Below are 15,501 nucleotides of genomic sequence, written 5' to 3'. Positions count from 1 at the left end.
CACATCTTAAAATTGGAGAATCCTTTTATTATCTATTATAATTACTCTCCCTTTCAGGTATGTTCTCTTGAACAACAGAAAGCTTTGACATGGATATATTAACCATTTCATTTTCTACTGTTTATTTGGTTTTAATCCTTATAGTCTGAGAAAAGTTCTCCTTCATCTATAACCTCACACCCTGCTTCTCCTTAGGTCACATTTGGCATCTTATCTGTGAACCTTGTTTTTAAAACTCAGTTTCCTGGACTCCACATTTTAAATACTGAATCGGAGTCTCTAGGGATGAAGCCAGTGAATCTGGAATTTTAGCAGGATTCTGAGTAAGTTTTATGTACACTATAGTTTGATGATCACAGCTCTAAGGAGAGATGGTTGGACATATTTTCTAGATGTTTTACCCAGCTGCTAATCTTTAACTATATGATGAAAATAACAAAACATTTGTTTTTGTTCCCTCTGAAATTGCAAATAATACATTATCACTCCACATTCCTTACAATATTGCAAGATATTTTTGGTAGCACATAATTAGTACATTAGTATAATCATACATATAAAACTCAAGTGTGAAAAGATGTATTTTATGTAACATATGATTCAGTGTTAGAATTCATTAACATGAACTAACACTTTAAAGAACAAAGAAGACTCCCAGCCATGGACACAGGGGCTAAAAGTTCAATGCTGAAAGGCGGAAGGAGATGATACCAGGTATTTCTTACCATATCATCGGAAAAAGAGTTTTTCTTTATTTCATAACTAGCCCAACTGAAAGGTGCGGGGGAATGGTAATACAATTAAATAAACCAAAGGCATCATGACAGTTGGTCAATTTCCTTAGAAGAAAACAAATAATTAGTCTTGCCACTTTCAAAACCAGTGTAAACATAAAATTACTTACAGTGAATAAAATCAATACAAAGGATATGTTGGTTTCGTATTATGGTTAGGTAAGGAAATGAAAAAGACATGGAGATAACAAGCAGGAAAGGGAAGCCATAGAGGCAGAAAATGAGAGTGCAAAGATAGGGAGGCTTATGTGTTAGCAAGGGCAAAAGAGGCAAACTTCTGCAGAGATTAATAATTGCTGCACAAGATCCATTTCCTCCCTCTTCTTTAGTAGAAGATCCTGAGTATTAATTGAGTACTCAGTATTCTCAGCTAAGTGACAACATTTCCCATTCTCTCTTGTGTCTGCATATATATTGAGACAAAATTTGAGCCAACATGATATCAGGAAACCACAGATGTTGGCTAATGGAGTTTCCCTAGTTGGGAGAAGCACTCTTTAGTCTTCCGTTCTTCCTCTGTCCTGTTACCTGAATTGGGATGTGGTGGACAGAGCTCCAGAAGTTCTCTTGTACCATGAACTATACTTGGGTACAGACACCAAGTGAGGGTGTGGCAACAGAATGATAGGAAGAACTCCATCTCCATGATGATGCTCACACCAACCCTGTACTGCCCACATCAGGGATTTTTATGTGAAAGAGAAACTCTGTCTTTATTTGGCCTCTGTAGCTTTTGTGGTTTGTTAGTTAGTTATTTGAAGGTGAAACAATTTGAGCTGAACAAAAGGTAGACACCAAAGAAAATAAATCACAATTTTTACTTAATGTTTCCCATCTTTTCATAGGGGTACTACAACTGACCTTACCACAACCAAGATCCTAGCCCTAACTTTGGCTTTAAACTCAGTTGTTTAGCAATTCTAACAGTAGAGGGAAGGCATCATATCCAGGGAAAGCTATCCTACTTTGAAGAATCTGTGAAGAGACTTGAAGAAGGGTGGCACTTTAGAGTTTCTGCTCTCTAATTTAGTTCTTCTATTTAATATCATTAATAAAGTTCTCGGTCAATAACTTTAATTCCTCCAACAAACCATTGCTGACTCATATCCAGTACACAGTTGCCTGAGGATCCCAGACAAAATCCTACTGGTATAGGTCCTGCTTTTCTTCGTTACACTTTTCAAGCAGCTACTTTATAATTTACCCTTACTAGCGTGACCATTATCTCTTACATTCTGAAAGTGCTCTTTCAGAAAAAATCAATGAGGAAAGACCCCAAAGCAGTGAAATAAGGCCCTCAATCTTAATAGCTGCTATAATATGGACATTTCTGAATGAGCTGTGTGTATTTTTTATTGATAGTGACAATAGATAGAGATGACCCATACTTGGCATACGAGAAATTGACTAAAAGTCAAATTGTTAGATTTCTTCCAGACATGAGGGAAAGGCTACAGAACCAACTGTTTGTTCTTTCCATAATTGCAGTGTTTGTTTTGTTCTGTATAATTTTTTGTAGACTTAACGAATTCATAGTTATATAATGATATTTTGCATCTGAGGTATCTACAAATTTTCCCAAGTCTGCTAATATGATTACTAGAAGATGTAATTAAAGATAGTGATGAACAAATATTTTGTCTCTGTAACCCTAGTACTAAAAACATTTACTAGACAATGTAATTGGAAATAAATTTTCAACGAATTAGGAACATATTAAAATAACAAGAGATAGCCAAGTGCAAAATTCATATGAACTCATAAAAGAGCCACACTAGAAATATAAATATCATTCAAATGGAAATCAAATGCATATAGTGGCTTTATTCATAATTAACACAAGAAAACAGGCATCTGTATGTTTACTGTGATTTAAAGAAATATAAAATAGTTACTTTATCAGCTAAATTATTTCTGAAATCCAAAAATAGAGAGACTTAAATACCAGAGCATTCCACAGAGCACAAGCGATTGAGTTCATGTTTTCACCTTTGCTTTCTCCCAATACTTACAAATATTACTACAGTAAAATAATAGATGTGCCAGGACCAAGAGAATGAGAGCGGGTGTATCTGTGGAACATATCTGTGGAAGTGGGGAAAGAGGTAGATAAGTGTTCAGTGATTTAAATGATCAGAATATTTGAAATCCAAACAAGTGGTCAGGAAAGTGCAGAAGAGAGGAGATTCGCACTACCAACCACAGAAAGGCTCAGATGCAGGAGGCAGCAGGGATCTTCACAAGTGGAGGTCCAGGTGGAGAGGATTTTTTAAAACTTTGTAGAAGATGCTGTTAGTTATTTGACCCCTTTTCATACCTGTTTTACCTGGCAGCTACCCTTGCTCAGTGCCAGCAGAAGGAGGTTCACTCTGTCAACAGTCAAACGAGAGGGAATCCGGACTCTGGGATATCAGTAACAGATGATAAAAGGGGTATTAAATAAAATTCAATATACAGAACTATGAGATTCACTAGCCCATTTCTACAATACCTGGAACTGTCAGGCTTAAAATCCCTAATTAGTAGACTGAAGGATTCATTTCTGGAAAAAAAGCCTATATAAGATAATATATTCTTAAAGATACTGACAGGAAGAGGTCCCCCATCAAAATACCTAGTAGCCCAGAGTTCTGCATCACCCACCAGTCTGCAAGCCCTATACGTATATTCAGAACTTCCCGTATGCGTCCCAGTGCTTCCTACTAAATAGGAATTCATAGCAAAGAATGACAAGAAATTTAAGTAAAGAGTTGAATATGAAAGACAAACATCAAAATGAAGAGGTATAAGGGAAATGATGGAAATATATATATATATATATAGTGCAAGAAACAGGAATAAACATTTATATCTATCTATCCGTCTTTTCACAGAGGAAATGAGAAAATATTCCATGACATGAGAAATAAGATGACAAAGGTAAAAGTTTAAAAGATAACACAAAGATTTTTTTGATATTTAAAATATTATAGCAGAAATTAAAAATAAAATAATTGTAAATGAAATTGAGATATTTTCTCAAAAAGTAGGAAAAAAGGCCATGTGATGGTAAGTAGAAGCAAAAAATAATATTAGGGAATAAATATAGGTAGTCTAGCATCTGAATGATAGAAGTCCCAGAAAGAGAAGACTAAGAAAATGTAGGGCAGATAATTATGAAACAAATAATTAAAAAAAAATTTTTGTGTGTGTGTCTGTGTTGGGTCTTCGTTGCTACACACAGGCTTTCTCTAGTTGAGGCAACTGGGGACTGACTACTCTTTGTTATGGTGCGCAGGCTTCTCGTTGCAGTGGCTTCTCTTGTTGCGGAGCACGAGCCCTAGGTATGCGGGCTTCAGTAGTTGTGGCTTATGAGCTCTAGAGCGCAGGCTCAGTAGTTGTGGCACACTGGCTTAGTTGCTCCGTGGCATGTGGGATTTTCCCGGACCAGGGCTCGAACCTGTGTCCCCTGCATTGACAGGCGGATTCTTAACTACTGTGCCACCAGGGAAGTCCCTTTTTTTTTTTTTTTTTTTTTTTTTTTTTAAAAGAACTGAAAAACGTGCATCTCCAGATTAAATGGGTCCAATGAGAGGGAGAGGGAGAGGGAGAGAGAGAGAGAGAGAGAGAATGAACAAATATTTGAAATAAAAATGGTATCCAGTGTCTCCAAAAGCCATACTGGAATCTCGAAGAAAGTGGATTAATTACTTTAAAACACAGAAGGGGAATAGTTTTGAACCTAGAAATCTCTACTTGACCAAGAAACCAAATAATTCTAAGAGTAGGTTGAAGACATTTTTCAGACGTACAAGATACCTAAAACTGAACTCTCTTGCACTTTTTCCAAGGACTCTACTGAAAGAGGCACTCCAGCAAGATGAGATAAGGAATTAAAAGGGTGAAATATATTTTAAGAAACAGAGGATTAGTACTGTAATTAGGAAAGAATCTCCACCCACAGTGGAAACTTGAGAGCCCAGGAAGACAACTTTGCACTGAGTTTGGAGAACCAGCCTCTCAAATTTGAGCAGAAGGATAAAGGACTCCAGAAGGAATATTTTCAAAAAGAAAACACATCAAATAGGATCTGTGATGATTTTTAATGTTTTTCAGGGGAAGTTTATAATTATGAAAGATAGTTTGGAGGTCAGTTACTGATGCATTAAGATACAAAGAACAAAGCAAACAAAATAAAAGTAACTATTACTTCAAGGAAAATAAAACTCAATACACAAAAAGAGAATGAAATCATGGTATACTTCAGCAATGCACTTTATTTACAATGTAATGATGACATTGACACCACACAATGACTTTAATAAACATTATTATGTTACTCTGTTGGGAGATGGAGGAATGGGAAGGATGCTGTGGAGCTTACTGTGCAAGAGACCAGTGAAATCCACACTGAATATTTTTAAAAACTGAAAATCAAGAAACAACAGGATAAACCTGTTGTTTAGAAACATGTAGTTAAATAACAAATTATCAGCTAAAGGAGTTAAAAGGGGCGGCCTGTGAGGAAGAGAAATAGTGAGAAAGAGTAAATGGTTTTCATAAAAATGTCTTGTAGTTTTACTTGACATCTTAACTTTCAATATTTTCATTTATAATTCTAAATACAAACACAAATATCAAATAAAAAGGCGTAAACACTCCTTTTGTTAATACATTTTAAGGCTGTCATGCCTTTGTCATTTGGAGTGCTCAGTACTTTCAGCTACTTCCTAACATTGCTTTGTTCAGAGAAGTGGGAGCAAGGAAGAAGGGGACAGTGTCTCTGGAGGAGAGCAGAAGATGAAGACACAGCAATACACGTTTCATACTTTCTACAGTAACTTACCCTTGTCCTGCTTAGGCCTCTTATTTATTATTTAATGATAAAAGACCAAACCTAATTCACTAAATTAAAAATAGCAAGCCAGGGGACTTCCCTGGTGGCGCAGTGGTTAAGAATCCACCTGCCAGTGCAGGGGACATGGGTTTGAGCCCTGGTCTGGGAAGATCCCACATGCCGCGGAGCAGCTAAGCCCATGCGCCACAACTACTGAGGCTGAGTGCCACAACTACTGAAGCCCGCATGTCCAGAGCCCGTGCTCCGCAACAGGAGAAGCAACTGCAATGAGAAGCCCACGCACCGCAATGAAGAGTAGCCCCCGCTAGCCACAACTAGAGAAAACCCGTGCACAACAACGAAGACCCAACACAGCCAAAAATAAATTAATTAGAACAAAATAGCAAGCCACTTTTTAAAATTAAGAAATACTGCTAAATGCCAGAAAACATTGAAACCTTTCTAAAACCTTAAATATATACAATAATTATATTATTAGGCAATATGGTTTTCTTTTTTTTAATAATTTTTATTGGAGTATAGGTGATTTACAATGTTGTGTTAGTTTCAGGTGTACAGTAAAGTGAATCAGTTATATGTATACATATATCCACTTTTTTTTTTTTTTTTTTTTTAAGATTCTTTTTGCATATAGGCCATTACAGAGTATTGAGTAGAGTTCCCTGTGCGATACAGCAGGTTCTTATTAGTTATCTGTTTATACATGGTAGTCTGTATATGTCAATCCCAATCTCCCAATTTATCCCTCCCCCCCCATCCCCTGGTTTTCTTTTGTTTGACCATTGCACACTATACAAAGCGACCCAAAGTAGGACTCTGGCTTTTACAATTACTTTGAATTATTCTGCACTGTGGCAGAATAATTTAGTTATTATCATCAGGGCTTTTTAAAAAAATCATGCCTGTTCTTATGTTAGCATTTTTATGCCACCTTCCTTTGACAATCAATATTAATTCTATTTCAAAGCATGATAGGATAATCAATCCAAGAGTTATTTTTTCCAAGGGTTGCCTCCATAAAAATTTTTGAGAATCACTGCCACAGTCCTGGGTCTTTCCTTACATTTGCTATACATTTCTCAGTCTGAAAAAGGAGCCTATTACCATGAACGTAACAACGAGCATCTAAAGTTTTGACTCAGACAATTCACTGCACTGTGAACGAATATGAAAGTGTAGAAAGAACTGTAAAGAAAATCTGGTTAAATTAAACCAGTAGCTCCCCAGAGTGGTCCTTGTACTAGCTGTATCAGAAGCTCCTGGAAGTTCTTATTTAAAATAGATTTAGAGCTTATCCCATAACTATAAGACCACAACTTTTTTGAGTGTGATCTGGTAACCGATAGATAACAGTTGAGATGTTTCAAACTACCTGCTTAGACTGAAATTATTTTTGTGTTTAACAAAGCCTTTGTTTACACTTAATTATATTAAACCCTGAATAATAATTGGGGCTAATTAGTTTCTGTCACAGTTTTAATGTCGTTACTGCATAAGCCACAGCCATAATGGGTGAAGGTAGATCTTCCCTAGAGATACAACTTTAAAGCCCAAGAAACCACAGAAACCACAGGAAAAAAATGATTGCTTTAATTTGTCACTGAGCTTTGAGCTCTTGCCTTTTTTTTTTTTTTTTTTTTTAGAAATAGGAATTCATCCTCTAGGCTTTCAGGTTATTTTTTCAAGCTACAATTCACTTTTCAGAACCACAAATGAATGTCTCTCCATCTGTTTGTGTTGTCTTTGATTTCTTTCATGAGTAACTTATAGTTTTGTGCGTACAGGTCTTTTGCCTCCTTAGGTAGGTTTATTCCTAGGTATTTTATTCTTTTTGTCGCAATGGTGAATGGGATTGTTTCCCTCATTTCTCTTTCTGATTTTTCATTGTTAGTTTATAGGAATGCAAGAGATTTCTGTATTAATTTTGTATCCTGTGACTTTACTAAATTCATTGATTAGCTCTAGTAGTTACCTGATGGCATCTTTAGGATTTTCTGTGGATAGTGTCATGTCATCTGCAAACAGTGACAGTTTTACTTCTTCTTTGCCAATTTGGATTCCTTTTATTTCTTTTTCTTCACTGATTGCCGTGGTTAGGACTTCCAAAACTATGTTGAATAATAGTGGCAAGAGTGTGCACCCTTGTCTTGTTCCTGATTTTAGAGGAAATGCTTTCAGTTTTTCACCATTGAGAATAATGTCCTGGACTTCTGTTTTTTGGAATGTTTTTAATCACAGTTGCAATTTCAGTACTTGTGGTTGGTCTGTTCATATTTTCTATTTCTTCCTGGTTCAGTCTTGGAAGGTTATACCTTTCTAAGAATTTGTCCATTTCTTCCAGGTTGTCCATTTTATTGGCATAGAATTGCTTGTAGTAGTCTCTTATGACCCTCATGGATTGTTGGTGGGAATGTAAATTGATACAGCCACTATGGTGAACAGTATGGAGATTCCTTAAAAAACTAAAAATAGAACTACCATATGACCCAGTAATCCCACTACTGGGCATATACCCAGAGAAAACCATAATTCAAAAAGACACATGCGCCCCAGTGTTCATTGCAGCACTACTTAAAATAGCCAGGACATGGAAGCAACCTAAATGTCCATCAACAGAGGAATGGGTAAAGAAGATGTGGTACATATGTACAATGGAATATTACTCAGCCATAAAAATGAACAAAATTGGGTCATTGTAGAGATGTGGATGGACCTAGAGTCTGTCACACGAGTGAAGTAAGTCAGAAAGGGAAAAACAACTATGATATATTAACACATGTATGTGGAATCTGATAAAATTGGTATAGATGATCTTATTTACAAAGCAGAAATAGAGACACAGACTTAGAGAACAAACATATGGATACCAAAGGGGAAAGGGGGAGGGGGGTGGTGGAATGAATTTGGAGATTGGGATTGACATATATACACTATTGATACTATGTGTAAAATAGATAACTAATGATAACCTACTGTATAGCACAGGGAACTCTACTCAGTGCTCTGTGGTGACCTAAATGAGAAGGAAATCCAAAAAAGAGGGGATATATGTATACGTATAGCTGATTCACTTTCCTGTACAGTATAAACTAACACAATATTCTAAAGCATATATACTCCAATAAAAAAAAAGAATGTCTGAGGGAACACATAGTTCAAAGGTTTCTCTGAAGCAAGATATTAGGTCCCATGTGTCATGAGGGAGCCAATGAAACTTCAGACACAGAGACCTGAATTTAATTGCCAGAGAACTCCAGGAAAAAAATAATTCTACCAACAAGGATAGATTTTTTTTAAAAGACTAGAAAGACCCCAAATGTGTATAATAGTTATCTGTGAGTTAAAGGAACAATTTAAAAATGGTTTCTTCTTTATAGCATTCTTTAATTTTTGCAATAAAGACCATTCATTCCTATTATATCCAGGAAAAAAAACCCTAAACATAATTTAAGTTCTTCCTTTAATGACAAAACAATTAAGTTTTTTCTCAAGATTGCAAAGCTGGAAAGTGAGGGGGCAATAAAAATTGTAAAAATCCCTTCTGTACATTAGGAAGTCCCCTTGTTAATTTGGGGGTCTTGGATTTTTAGTTTTGGATTTTGGGGTAAAGTGTGTCTCTAGGAATAAAGGGCAGTCCAGGAATTTGCTACTATATGGGAGACTATGTTAAATTAAACTTACCTATGGTGTTACTTTAGGAGACAGTGGGACTTTATCGATAGAGGATGTTAGTGAAGGTAATAGAGAAGATGTCCAAGTAAAATTAGAATATTCCTCTCTCTCTCCTGTGAGGTTCCCCGAAAGACCAAAGGATTTTAGTGAAGTTCAACATATACTTTACCTATAGACTTAAGTAGGTATAGACATGAGCTTGACAGTCCCATATGACAATCTGCTTGTTAGATGCTGGTGCAGCTATTAAGTCTATATTTACTTATTGTAAAATAGGTCCTACACCTTTTAAGTGATTTTAACAGTGTGGATGTAAATATAGGAGATGGGCAAGAAAGCATTTTTTTATAAGGGAACAGGATTGTCATACACTGACTAGTATTTCGGGACAGGAATATTGATGAATGGCTTTCCGCCTTTGACAACTTGACAGCTGTCACTATAGAAAAGGACATTTGTTTACAGAGGAAGTTTGCAGGCTGTGTTCTGAGAACTGTATTTCATTACGAAGCCTAGCTGTCTTTAATTCCCCATTTGAATCACACATATGTGGCTAAATATGAAGTTTTCAATTTATGCTCTGAAATTTTATGCCACTTCTTGCTCTGAAAAGAGAAACTAGAAAGCCCTTCTTGAGGGACATGGAACTATGGACAGATATCAGTTGCCTGGATATCTCCAAGTCTGTGCCCTCGTTGGTCTCTGTATTTCATGAGAGTCAAATAAAATGGCATGATCCCATATCACATTGGTTGTAGAAAATAAGCAGACCATTCTTGTAAAGTCTGGGGAAAGGTTTCACTACTTCTAATCACTTCATCATGATTTACTACTCTATGTCTCTTCCTGTGATAAAATTCACTAAAAACTTAAAGGGGCATGACCTTCCTCCAATTCTTAATTACTGCTGCCTGGGATGTGAGTGCAATGGCTGAAGCACCAGCAGTCACCCTCCTAATTGTATCATTGCAGTCACGTGCTATTGGTTTTCTGCTTCTATTCTCATACCACTACCACTACAGTCTACTCTCAATAAAGCAGCCAGAGAGATTCCTCTAAAAGGTAGAGAAATCATTTCATTCTTTCAAAAACTCTCCAGTAACTTCCTGACTCATTCAAAGTACATAAAAGCTAAAGTCCTTTCAGTGGTCTACAGGTCACCATAGTTTGGACTCCTTTTAGATTTGGGTCTCACCTTGAGTCACTGTCCTCCTACTTTTCACCTGATTTATTCTCCTCCAATACACTAGCCTCTTTCTTTTTTCAGACAATTCATGCATGCCCCAGACGTGGATTTATTCTTCCCTCTACCTGGAACATTCTTCCTCAAGATATCCAAAGTCTCACTTCCCTCACAGCCTTTAAGTTTTGCACAGCTGTCAACTGCTCAGTGGGACCTTTTCCTTTACCAGCCTATTTAAAATTGCTACTCCCATCATTCCATATCCTTCCTTCCTTGATTTATTTTTCTTCATGGAATTTTGTGTCTTCTAACTTATTATAAAATGTATTGATTTTGTTTGAGATCTGCCCCATGACTAGAATAGAAAGCTTGTGTTGGGGTATTTTTGTGTTTTATTATTATTTTTAATCAGTGTTATAGCCCTTATACCTGGAACACTGTTCAGCGCTGGGGTTTCATGTCAGTGTGCTTTGTACAGTTGCCCAGGGTCCCTGTCTAAGAAGGGCCCCCATGCTTAGGGTTTAATGCTCTGCAGTTGCCATCTTGAAATGTAATTCCTGAATGTCATTCTTAATGATTTTCTCTTTGAATTTGTATCATCAGTGAAGTCCAGTAGGCAATGGAGTATGTGCCTGGGGCTTGGAGCATGAGCTCTAAGGGCCTGTCTCCTGCCACCTTTCTGCCTCCTCTGGCAGTTTCTCAGCTCCCTGCTCCCCTGACCTTGAGGTCCCCAAATTCTGCCTCGTTGCCCCCTGTTGACCCCTGCCCCTGGCATCTTGGGCAGATCACGGTGATGGCAGTTTCTGCCTTGGACTGGTGTCATCACAATGCATTTGGTGGGTGACTCAGTGGAGTTGAACCTCCTCTTCTACCCCATCAGATCCAGAAAGTGACTCAATATTACAGAGGCTCTATTTTTAAACATCTCCATTTTATGACTATCAACATCTCCCTCCTATTTGTACTGAATTATATTAAGATCTGGTCATTCTTCCCCTGGATTCTGCAGTGGTCTAGCCTGGTCTCTGGCCAGTTCTCTTTCCAGGCTCCAGGGTTAGGCTTTCTTTCTCCCAGCAAGCCCCGAGGGGCTCTGTCTCTCTCAAAGTATTCTTATATATCTTTGTTTTGTAGCAGTATATGTCATATGCCAGATTCTTTTTATGGGGACAATAATTTACTAGTTGAGTTTTAAAGAAGAGTAGTTATGAATTGGAAATAAATTGGATCGTGTCCCTACTACAGGCTTTCAAAGGTATGTCAGTTTTCAGGAAATACGTTTACATTTTTAAGAAAGTATTTGATTATTAAAATAGTGTATTTCTAAATTACAATTGGTATGATAACTGTTTCTATCCAGTTATTGCAGAAAACATAAGTTCTTAAGGTTATTATGTAGGAGTCAGAATTTCTTAATCAAAATCCTAGGAAGCCTAATGAATTTTGCAGAACATGGAAGCATTCTCCTAAAATACCTCATTTTAATGAAAAAGTGTGTGCCCACAAATTGCCTGCTAGTTTTCTCCTCCCCTACTCGACAAAGCTGAATCCAAATATCCTGGGAGTAGGCCATTCTATAATGAAAAAATTAATAGATTTTACTTTTAGAGTTAAAGGCAACTTATTATGTTATTTCATTTTCATCCCTTTTCTCTAGAGGTCTTTTCTGCACAGCACAGATTGTTGGTACTTCACATCTGACTCGTGTGAGGAAGTAAGTGCGCATGAGCAAAGATAGTGAAGTAGGAAAATGAAGGAAATAAGAAGGGAGAATAAAAATGAAAAGCATTTTCATGGGGAATAATGAGAGACAAAGGCTATAAATGCTCATCAGCGCATCCTGTTGGATAGCACGTTATTGACTTCTTAGCCTTCATCTGTGTTACAAAGTTCAAATATGGATCCAATCACCAAACTGAATCCTAAATAGAATTTCTAATGCTTACCCATTTCTTTAAATAATTATCCCATTACTAAAAATTTAATATCTCAGATAACTTACTAACATAATAAATGACTATATTTTGTTTGAGATGAACAATCCAGTTCTTTCAGCATTTTGATGCAGAGTGGCTCCCAGGAAATAAATTTAATCATTCAAAAAGTAAAATTACAAAATATTTTTTAAAAAGCAAATAGGATTTTTTCAAGTACGCCTAAGAATTATTAAAAATAAATATTCATTTGCTAGCCAGTTACTCATCAAAATTTATTTACCATCATTTTGGTAGAGTTCTCTAGAGATGGTGGAGAATTAACAGACTTTGAATATACACCAACCCTCATGAAAGTTACAAATAGAAATACTAGAATAATAACAGCTGATGTATGTAAACAGAGCTACTCAAAAAGTACCAAAAATAGGATAATGGAACAATTACAATTAATATGTGTTTGGTGCCCACTATGCATGAGGTTTTGTACCAGGCATTGGGGTTATAAAGGTGAATGAAAAGCACCAGATTCCAGGTTCTGGAATAAGTGGAAGAATTGAAATGAAATGAAATGAAAGTAACATGGGAAACTGTAATGGGAATATCTCTTCTACATATTCTGGGATAAATGAGAGAAAAGTGGGGAATGAAACTAATATAATTTCATTTATTGAGTATAAAAACCTTTCAATAATACTAACTAATGTTTATATCTTGTTCAGTGGGTGCCAGGAGCTCACTTAAAAGCATTAAATGAATTAATTTCATTTAAGCCACAGAAAATCATATGAAATAAAGACTACCCTTATCATACATTTCTAGAATATTGCCCTGAGGCTCAGAGAGTTTAACTTACTCTCTAAATTTACACAGCTTTTAGAGGCGGACTGATCCTGGAGGCTGTGCCCTTAGTAACTACACTGTGCAGTCTAAGAGTTGAGTATGAGAAAAATAGTAAGGGAACTCAAGCCCGGAATAAATAACATTCTCAGGTGCACAAAACTTTTATGAGAAAGAAGTGCTATTAAAGTAACATCTACATGATTTCATATTACCTGTTTTTTTCCTATTAAAAAAAAGCTGCCTCCTGATTAAATTAAAATGGAAGTTTGGCATGATGAGGAAAAGCTAGAACTGAGTGGAAATAAGGTTGACTGGGCAGCAGGGTGAAAAATCAGGGGGAGGCTGAATAATTCCTAGTTATGTAAGCTGTGTATTTTTATATTATAGTTTGACACCTTTTCCACATTTCAATTTGCATGAATTTTAGAGGAATTAATTTAATGAAAAAGCATATTTAATCTTTCAGAAGAAAAAAAAGCAATATTTATTTTTATTTCTCCATCCAAATATCACTGACTCTACAGTGACTAGAATCTAAATGAATACTTTAAGTAAATAACACTGTAAATCTTTCAAGAAATATGAGTTCCTTAGATCTTTGAGGCAAATAGTGCACTTTCCAGAACTGATGATGTGTACTTACATTGCACTTGGAGAGAAGTAACTCATTTTCCTCCAAGATGTTCCTGTAAGAAAACTGTGGATACATTTATGAGGTCTCATAATGGAAAAAGCTAAAAGTAGTTATATGGCATTTGATTAGTAGCTCCTGACTGAGATTCTCTTAACTACAAAATACCTGCAAAGTATAGGAAAAAAAGAGATAAGACTTAAAATATTTTCAGAAATTGATAGTAAGTTTCACTGACTCAATCTTGATGATTTTGGAATAAGTAAAATAGTTGCTGCCCTGCCTATTTTTCTCCTCATGACACAGGTGAACACCTGAGGACTTAAATAATGAAGGTAAGGAAATTTGTGCTCACCTACCTTAGCCCTTGAATCAGATAGCAAGTTTCCTTATTCTACAGCACACTAGAATTCACAAATCTCAGAGAACTGAATTTTATAAAAAGTGTTCTTGGATTGGAAGAATCAATATTGTTAAAATGACTATACTACCCAAGGCAATCTACAGATTCAGTGCCATCCCTATCAAATTTCCAATGGCATTTTTCACAGAACTAGATCAAATAATTTAAAAATTTATATGAAAAAAAAAAGACCCCAAATAGCCAAAACAGTCTTGAGAAAGAAGAACAAAGCTGGAGAAATCATGCTTCCTGACTTCAGACTATACTACAAAGCTACAGTAATCAAAACAGCATGGTATTGGCATTAAAAACAATCACATAGATCAGTGGAACAGAATAGAAAGCCCAAAAATAAACACACACACCTATGGCCAATTAATCTACAACAAAGGAGACAAGAATATTCAATGGAGAAAAGACAGTCTCTTCAATAAATGGTGCTGGGAAAACTGGACAGCTACATGTAGAAGAATGAAATTAGAACATTGTCTAACATCATATAGAAAAATAAACTCAAAATGGATTAAAGACTTAAATGTAAGACCAGATACTATAAAACTCCTAGAGGAAAACATAGGCAGAACACTCTTTGACATAAATCACAGCAATATTTTTTTGGATCCATCTCCTAGAGTAATGGAAACAAAAGCAAAAATAAACAAATGGGACATAAATAAACGTGAAAGCTTTTGCATATAGTAAAGGAAACCGTAAACAAAACAAAAAGACAATCTACAGAATGGGAGAAAATATCTGAAAACAATTTGACTGACAAGGGATTAATTTCCAAAATATACGAACAGCACATACAGCTCAATATCAAAAAAACAAACGGCCCAGTCAAAAAATGGGCAGAAGACCTTAAATAGACATTTCTCCAAAGAAGACATACAGACAACAGGAACATGAAAATATATGCTCAACATCACTAATTCTTAGAGAAATGCAAATCAAAACTACAATGAGATACTACCTCACACCAGTCAGAATGGCCATCATCAAAATGTCTATAAATAATAAATACTGGAGAGGGTGTGGAGAAAAGGGAACCCTCCTGCACTGTTGGTGGGAATGTAAATTGGTGCAGCTAATACTATGGAGAACAGTATGGAGGTTCTTCAGAAAACTAAAAATAGAACTACCATATGACCCATCAATCCCACTCCTGGGCATATATCCAGAGAAAATACTAATATTCTAATTCAAA

Source organism: Balaenoptera physalus (genome assembly GCF_965194825.1).
Source record: "Balaenoptera physalus genome assembly, chromosome: 7".
In the NCBI taxonomy this organism is placed as follows: domain Eukaryota; kingdom Metazoa; phylum Chordata; class Mammalia; order Artiodactyla; family Balaenopteridae; genus Balaenoptera; species Balaenoptera physalus.
Note: the sequence above shows the minus strand (reverse complement) of the source record.